Here is a 6,000-nt window from a genome sequence, read left to right on the forward strand (position 1 = left end):
GGGATCCTGGAGGAGCAGATTCCCTGGAGTGCTGGCTCCCTGTGCCCTGGGCTGCGGGTGTGTTTGAACACAGCAGCAAATAAACACCATCCCCTCCTTTGGTCCACAGCAATAAGGGTGGGCTAACATGATATGGCACTTCTTAATTATTAGATCACCAACATCAAATAAAAGACATATTAAACCTTCCAGGAAGAGATGCAGCTTTAAACTTTGGCTTTAAATTAAAATAAAAAAATCCCCAAAGCTGGTTCAGTGCTGCTTCTCTGCGCGCCTGAAAATCAGAAATGGCTTTGCCATCTCATACTGCTTCTGTTTGTCCATTCTTCCTGTCTCTGTTTTCATGTTTTCATTTTTCTATGGCTATGTGGAACACATTTCTCAGTTAAGTACTTGCTTTTGAGAGTTGTTGCCATAACAACCGTTTCATTCCACGATATGCACACTATCTCTGAAATACAGAATTTCTCCTTAAAGGAGCATGTGCCACACACATCAAAGAGGAATATGGACTCATTATTTTTACATTATTTTGTGGGCAAATAGATGTTTTCCAATACAGTTTTTTTTCTTCTTTCCTAACTGGATTTTCTTGTTCAGTGAAACTATGGGGTTTTTAAGCATTCCTATCTCATAGTATAATTTTTTGCCTGAAACCCAGAATATTAGGAGACAAGAATCTTTATTGTAGTTTCTTTTCTCCAAAGGTCTGAGAGAACTATGCTGCAGTTAATGCATATAAAACCCATCTTATTAGACAGAAAAATTATGTAAATAAAATCCATTAAAAATGCATAGTTCTTGAAGTAAAACCTCAATTTTCCTGCATGAAGTGATGGTGGAAGGAGGGAAAGGGCCGAAAATAGGTTGCTTCGTTTTTTAGTATCTTGCTTTTGGTGGTCTCTGCAAGGAGCATTGCATGTGCAAGTTCTTCCCAAAAAATGCCCCAAAAAACTGTTCTATGTCTGAAGTGTCAGAAAAACAGAGTTTGGAATGCGATGATCTTTAAGGTCCCTTCCTACCCAGGCCATTCTGTGCTCCAATGTGCTGCTTAAACACGAGTCCCGTGGTTTGCTCACCACAGGGGCACGAAGCCATGAGCACCGAGGTGAATTTGGATTTATACATTCATTTCTAGGATCCTTAGGAAAGCCAGGCTTTGGATTGCAAACTCAGGGAGATCACAACCCTAAGAGCCCAAGGCCAGCATGGATGGAGCTCTGAGCATCCTGGTCCGGTGGAAGGTGGTATGAGATGGGCTGTAAGGTCCCTTCCAAACCATCCTGTGATTCTGGGATGGAGGAGGCTGCTCCTCACAACCCCATACCCCTGTTAGCTCCATTCCTTCACCCACCATGGGTGACAGACACCACGCTCCTCCTGTGTCAGCGTCAGAGCCATCACAGCCTTCCTGTCCCTGCCGCCTGTCCCTGCACAGGAGCCATCCCAGCCCTCTCATCCCTGCTGCTCATCCTCACTCAGAAGCTGTCACAGACCTCCTGTCCCTGCACAGGATCTGTCCCAGCCCTCCTGTCCCTGCACAGGAGCCACCAGAGCCCATCTCCGTCTCTCCGTGGTGACCCCGCGTCCCACGGCATCACTGTCACAGGCGGCAGTGACACCCCCGCTCCGGTGCACGCCCACGGCACGGTGACACCCCAGGGCCACGTCAGAGTCAGCCGTTGTCACAGCCCCTCGCCCTGACAGGGCCATCAGCCTGCATTACCATCAGCAGAGGGAAAGCTTGAGGACCCAACAGCATGGAGCCGGCAACATTCCCCAAGATCCCAAAGCCGTTTAGCTCACTCTTGCACCAAAATCCCTCCCTAGCCACGAGCACAGCCTGCTTCCAGCCTTGGAGCAGCCAGGAGATGCAGGCTGGGAGCAGGAATCTGGATCTGCAGTTCACACCAGTGCATATTTAACTCACATTTAAAGGCTGAGAAGCCCAGGAGTGGAAGGATGTGGTAGCTAAAAATGCTGCCAGGACAGGAGTTCCTCAGCAGCTCGGAAAAGTGCCTTGCTCTGCAAGTGGTGGGTGCTGGGGAGGGGAGAGCAGTCAGAAAACACCTTTATTTTTCACATTATCTGGTCTTGCATCCAGCTGTGAGAGGAAAAGATCCATGAATTGGTGCCCCACACCCTGGGGAAGAAGTTGGACCAATCACTCATTCGTGGCCTCTCCTTCCAAAACCAGCTCTGGACAGCAATGCTGGATTTTACACAAATTACGTCATGAGAAAGAGACTGGGGGGGAAGTCAGAACTCCAGGTCAGTTCTGAAGGCTGGGGGAGAGCAAAATTTAAGTTCCAGGACCAAAAAATGCAGAGTAGCTGCAGCAGGAGCACTCTGTATGCAAAAGATTTCTCATGGGGTGTGCATCAGGACAGGGGTCTGCACCCCACATGTGACTGGGACGGTTCTGTCGTGAAGAATGTCAAGGGGTTTGTGTGGTCCCAGAATGGGAGAGAGGGAGGGGACCTGTCCTTCAGGAGTCAGGGAGCCCACCTGGTGACCAGGATGTGCAGAAGGTCCCATAGAGAGAAATGTCTGAGTCCATCAGGTAACCAGCAGCAGAAATGTTGAGGGAGCAGGGGTGGAGGCAGAGAAAATTCAGTCATTCACCAGAAAACATGCTCTTTTTAAGGGCCGCATCACAGCTCTCTCTGACCTGCAGCTTCTGCCAGAATCTTCTGCATTTCTGGCTCACATCACCCACAGCATCTCTCTGACTACCTGGGGACTGCAGACCTCTGTAAGAGCCACTGGAGATCTCCTCTGCAACGGATACAGGACGAGAGAGAGGGATGTACTCTGTGAAATCAAACTTCCTTTGCACTGGTGGGGTGCAGGGGTCTTCCAGCCCGGGCTCTGACAGCACAGCAGGAACTGGCTGCTGGTCCTGAGCAAGCCCCAGTGCTGCAGGGCAGATCCCTCCCTGTGACATCTTGTCCCTGACAGATCCCAGGACCACCCACCTCCATGGCCAGTGGTCGCTCTCCCTTGGTGTCTTTGAGCACCCTGGCAGTCACCAGCCCTTTGGAGGCAGAGCCACCTCCTCCAGCAGCTCCCCGAGAGCTGCTTTGAACCCTCTGCCAGCAGGGACATCGTATTGATTTATTAATGAAGGGTGCTCACAAACACATGCTGGTGAGCTCCATGAAACAGCCTTTAGCTTGTGCTGATTACTCATGTTTTACATCAGCCTGATGTTTTCTAGATGTGTTTCAATCAATACAATGGCCTTTTTAGCACACATTACCGCTCGCCTTTGGCTAACCAACCATCACATTTCTTCTCAAGTGCCCATTTGCATCAAACTAACCCCAAAGATGCATCAGCTCTCCTTTGACTGCCACCTGAGCTGACGCAAACGTTCCCATTTAGGTTTCAAAATGCCTTGCACGCTCAAGTTTCCTTGCTGAGTGCTTCAGACAAGATGTTGGATGTGTTGTGTCATTCATGTCAGAGTTATTCTCCACACAACTCTCCTTGAAACTGCAGCGTGAATATTCATCTCACTCTTTTTTTCCCCAGTCTCAGAGTTTGCCTACGCTTTGGGGTCAAGGCAGCTCAAAGAGGTAAATGCCAGCAGTCAGCTGAGAGAAGGGGAAATATTTTGGCTGAGCACGTGTGGAGTTGTGCACCGATGTGGTTTAATCCCTTCTGGAACCCACGGTGGCCGTTTCCAGGTCAGCTCAAATTTGGCCTGCAGAGCTGCTCTCATCTCCTTCGCTCAGCACCAGATAACCTCTGCTCATGGACGGCATCCAAGGTTTTCATTGGGAAGCAACAGTTACGGTATCTCAGTGACCTTTAGAAAAATAGTAGCAATAGAGAGACTTTTTTCTTTTTTTTTTTACATTGGATCACTTCTGTGAATATCCAGCAATCCTTAAGGTTTGCCATTATAGTAATATGTGGCAAATGGCTCTGCTCCCAAAGCAGCATCATAGTCTTTTTAATCCCCATTCTGGTTAGTCCAGCCAAACCCAACCATCCTCACCACCAACTCTGTTTTTAATGCTCCAGCTGCACTTTTATTGCTTGGGTCATCCTGGCCAAACCTGCAATTCCATGTTTCCCTGGAAGGGCACAGAGCATTTTGCCTGTTTTAAAAGCCCATTCTTTGTTGGTAGTAAAACGCACGCTGTTAAATAACACAGCTGTTGTCTTCATTTGTTTGGGAGCGAAGCGAACGCAAACGTTCGTGCAGGGAGGGGAGGGGGAAGGGACCTTCTTGTGCTGACGTTGCTTCCACACACACACACACCACGGACGAGCTTCCCAAGTCCCATGTTTCCTTATTTAGATGCTGACTTTGGTGAATTCCTCTGGGCGTACCCCAGCCACCGCTTGGAGTTTGTCGGCGTTTATTTAGACACCCACCATGACAGAGTGATGACAGGCCAAGGACAGCGGCATTCCTGCCTCGCCCTCCCACCTCCCACACTTCCTTCCCCACCACTCGCACAGGCCATCCAAGCCCACGGTGATTTTGCCACTAGGTGGGACACCTGGACCCTCCGCACCCAGGTGCCTTTGAGCCTTGCTGAGCGGAACGATGTAAAGCATGGGGAATGGGATGGAGGGGTGCTTTGCCAGCAGGATCTCTGACAGCCCCAGGGAGATGTGGTGCTTTCAGGCAGTAGCTGTGCCCCCGGACCTTAAGAAGAGGAGCAGGTTCAAAATGTGCAGCCTTAGGAACCAGTTAGGCAGGCATGAGCAAGTACCAGAGCACCATGGGCACCAAGCAGAGAGTGCTTTCAGCCCTGGTTTGTGGGAAGCCCATGTTGGACAGCAGCCACTGCAGTTATCTCCCCTTCACAACTCTCTGCAGTGTCAGGGGTTGTGTGATCCAGATCCAGCCACGCTCCAGTGCTGCCTTGCCTATTGCCTATTTTCTTGGAATGCTTTGTTCTTCCTCATGTTCAGCATTCGCCCTGGACTTGAAAACACATTTCAGACCAAGCACCCAGAAAACTCCAGCTGCCAGCCATTGGTTTTTCCAGGTATCAGCATTCCCACCACTTAAATTCCCTGGAAAAACTCAGAGGTGCTCTGTCTTTGAGCTCTGTACAAACACACAGAATTGCAGCTCCTGAGGAGCCCTGGAGCTCCAGAAACCCAGGGGCACACTGGAGATCTAAACACAGGTATGTTTTACCACAGAAATGATACAGGGTAGCTGAGAATTCCTCATGGATGCAGTGGGAACTGTGGGAGACTCACACCCTCTTGACATGCTGAGGCACCTTAGATTTCTGTCTTAAGGCACTTTATTCACAAACCCCTGTTTTCTTTTTGGCTTCCAGTGAGAATGTTTGAATGGGTGGTCCAGGATCTTCTGCATGCCTGCACCCCACGTGTGGTGGGTGCTGTGTATGAGGACCCTGGGGTAGAAGTGTGGTCAAAAACTGGCCTAAGACATGAGTGGTTTGAAAAAATATCATAGAAAACTGGCAACAGAACTATTCCTGCAAGTAACCTGGACTGACAGGATGAGGGTGTATTAGGGGACTATTGACTGACCCATGGGGGGCTCTGCTCCTCGCCATGAGCCCAAGGGGATCTTTGCTTCTGGTATGGCTGTTTTCAAAGTCCAGTATAACAGCGGACTGATGAGAAACTTCATGGCCTCATGCACCGTAAAAGCTGAGAACTGCAACAAGAAAGGAAGAGGGGAAGGTGGGGCAAAAAGGAAACCATGAGTATCAGTGTGGGAGACTGGGCAGGGAACTTGACTGCTACTTTTACCAGGAGTTATCAGCTCATCTAAGATTTCTGAGCTGAAAACAACTTTCTGAAGGAAGGAAAAGTTGATCTAGTTCATCATCTTGTCTCCAGTCTGTTGCTCGTCCCTGAGAAGGGGGAGGAGACCCTCACCTTTGCATGGACAATAGAGAGGATGTGTTAATTACACCTTTATTCCGTGAAAGCAAATCCAAGTCCAAATCCTAGGTGAGGTCTCAGCTTGGGAAAAACTCCCTCATCCCGGTG

The sequence above is a fragment of the Corvus moneduloides genome, chromosome 17 (genome assembly GCF_009650955.1).
Source record: "Corvus moneduloides isolate bCorMon1 chromosome 17, bCorMon1.pri, whole genome shotgun sequence".
In the NCBI taxonomy this organism is placed as follows: Eukaryota; Metazoa; Chordata; class Aves; order Passeriformes; family Corvidae; genus Corvus; species Corvus moneduloides.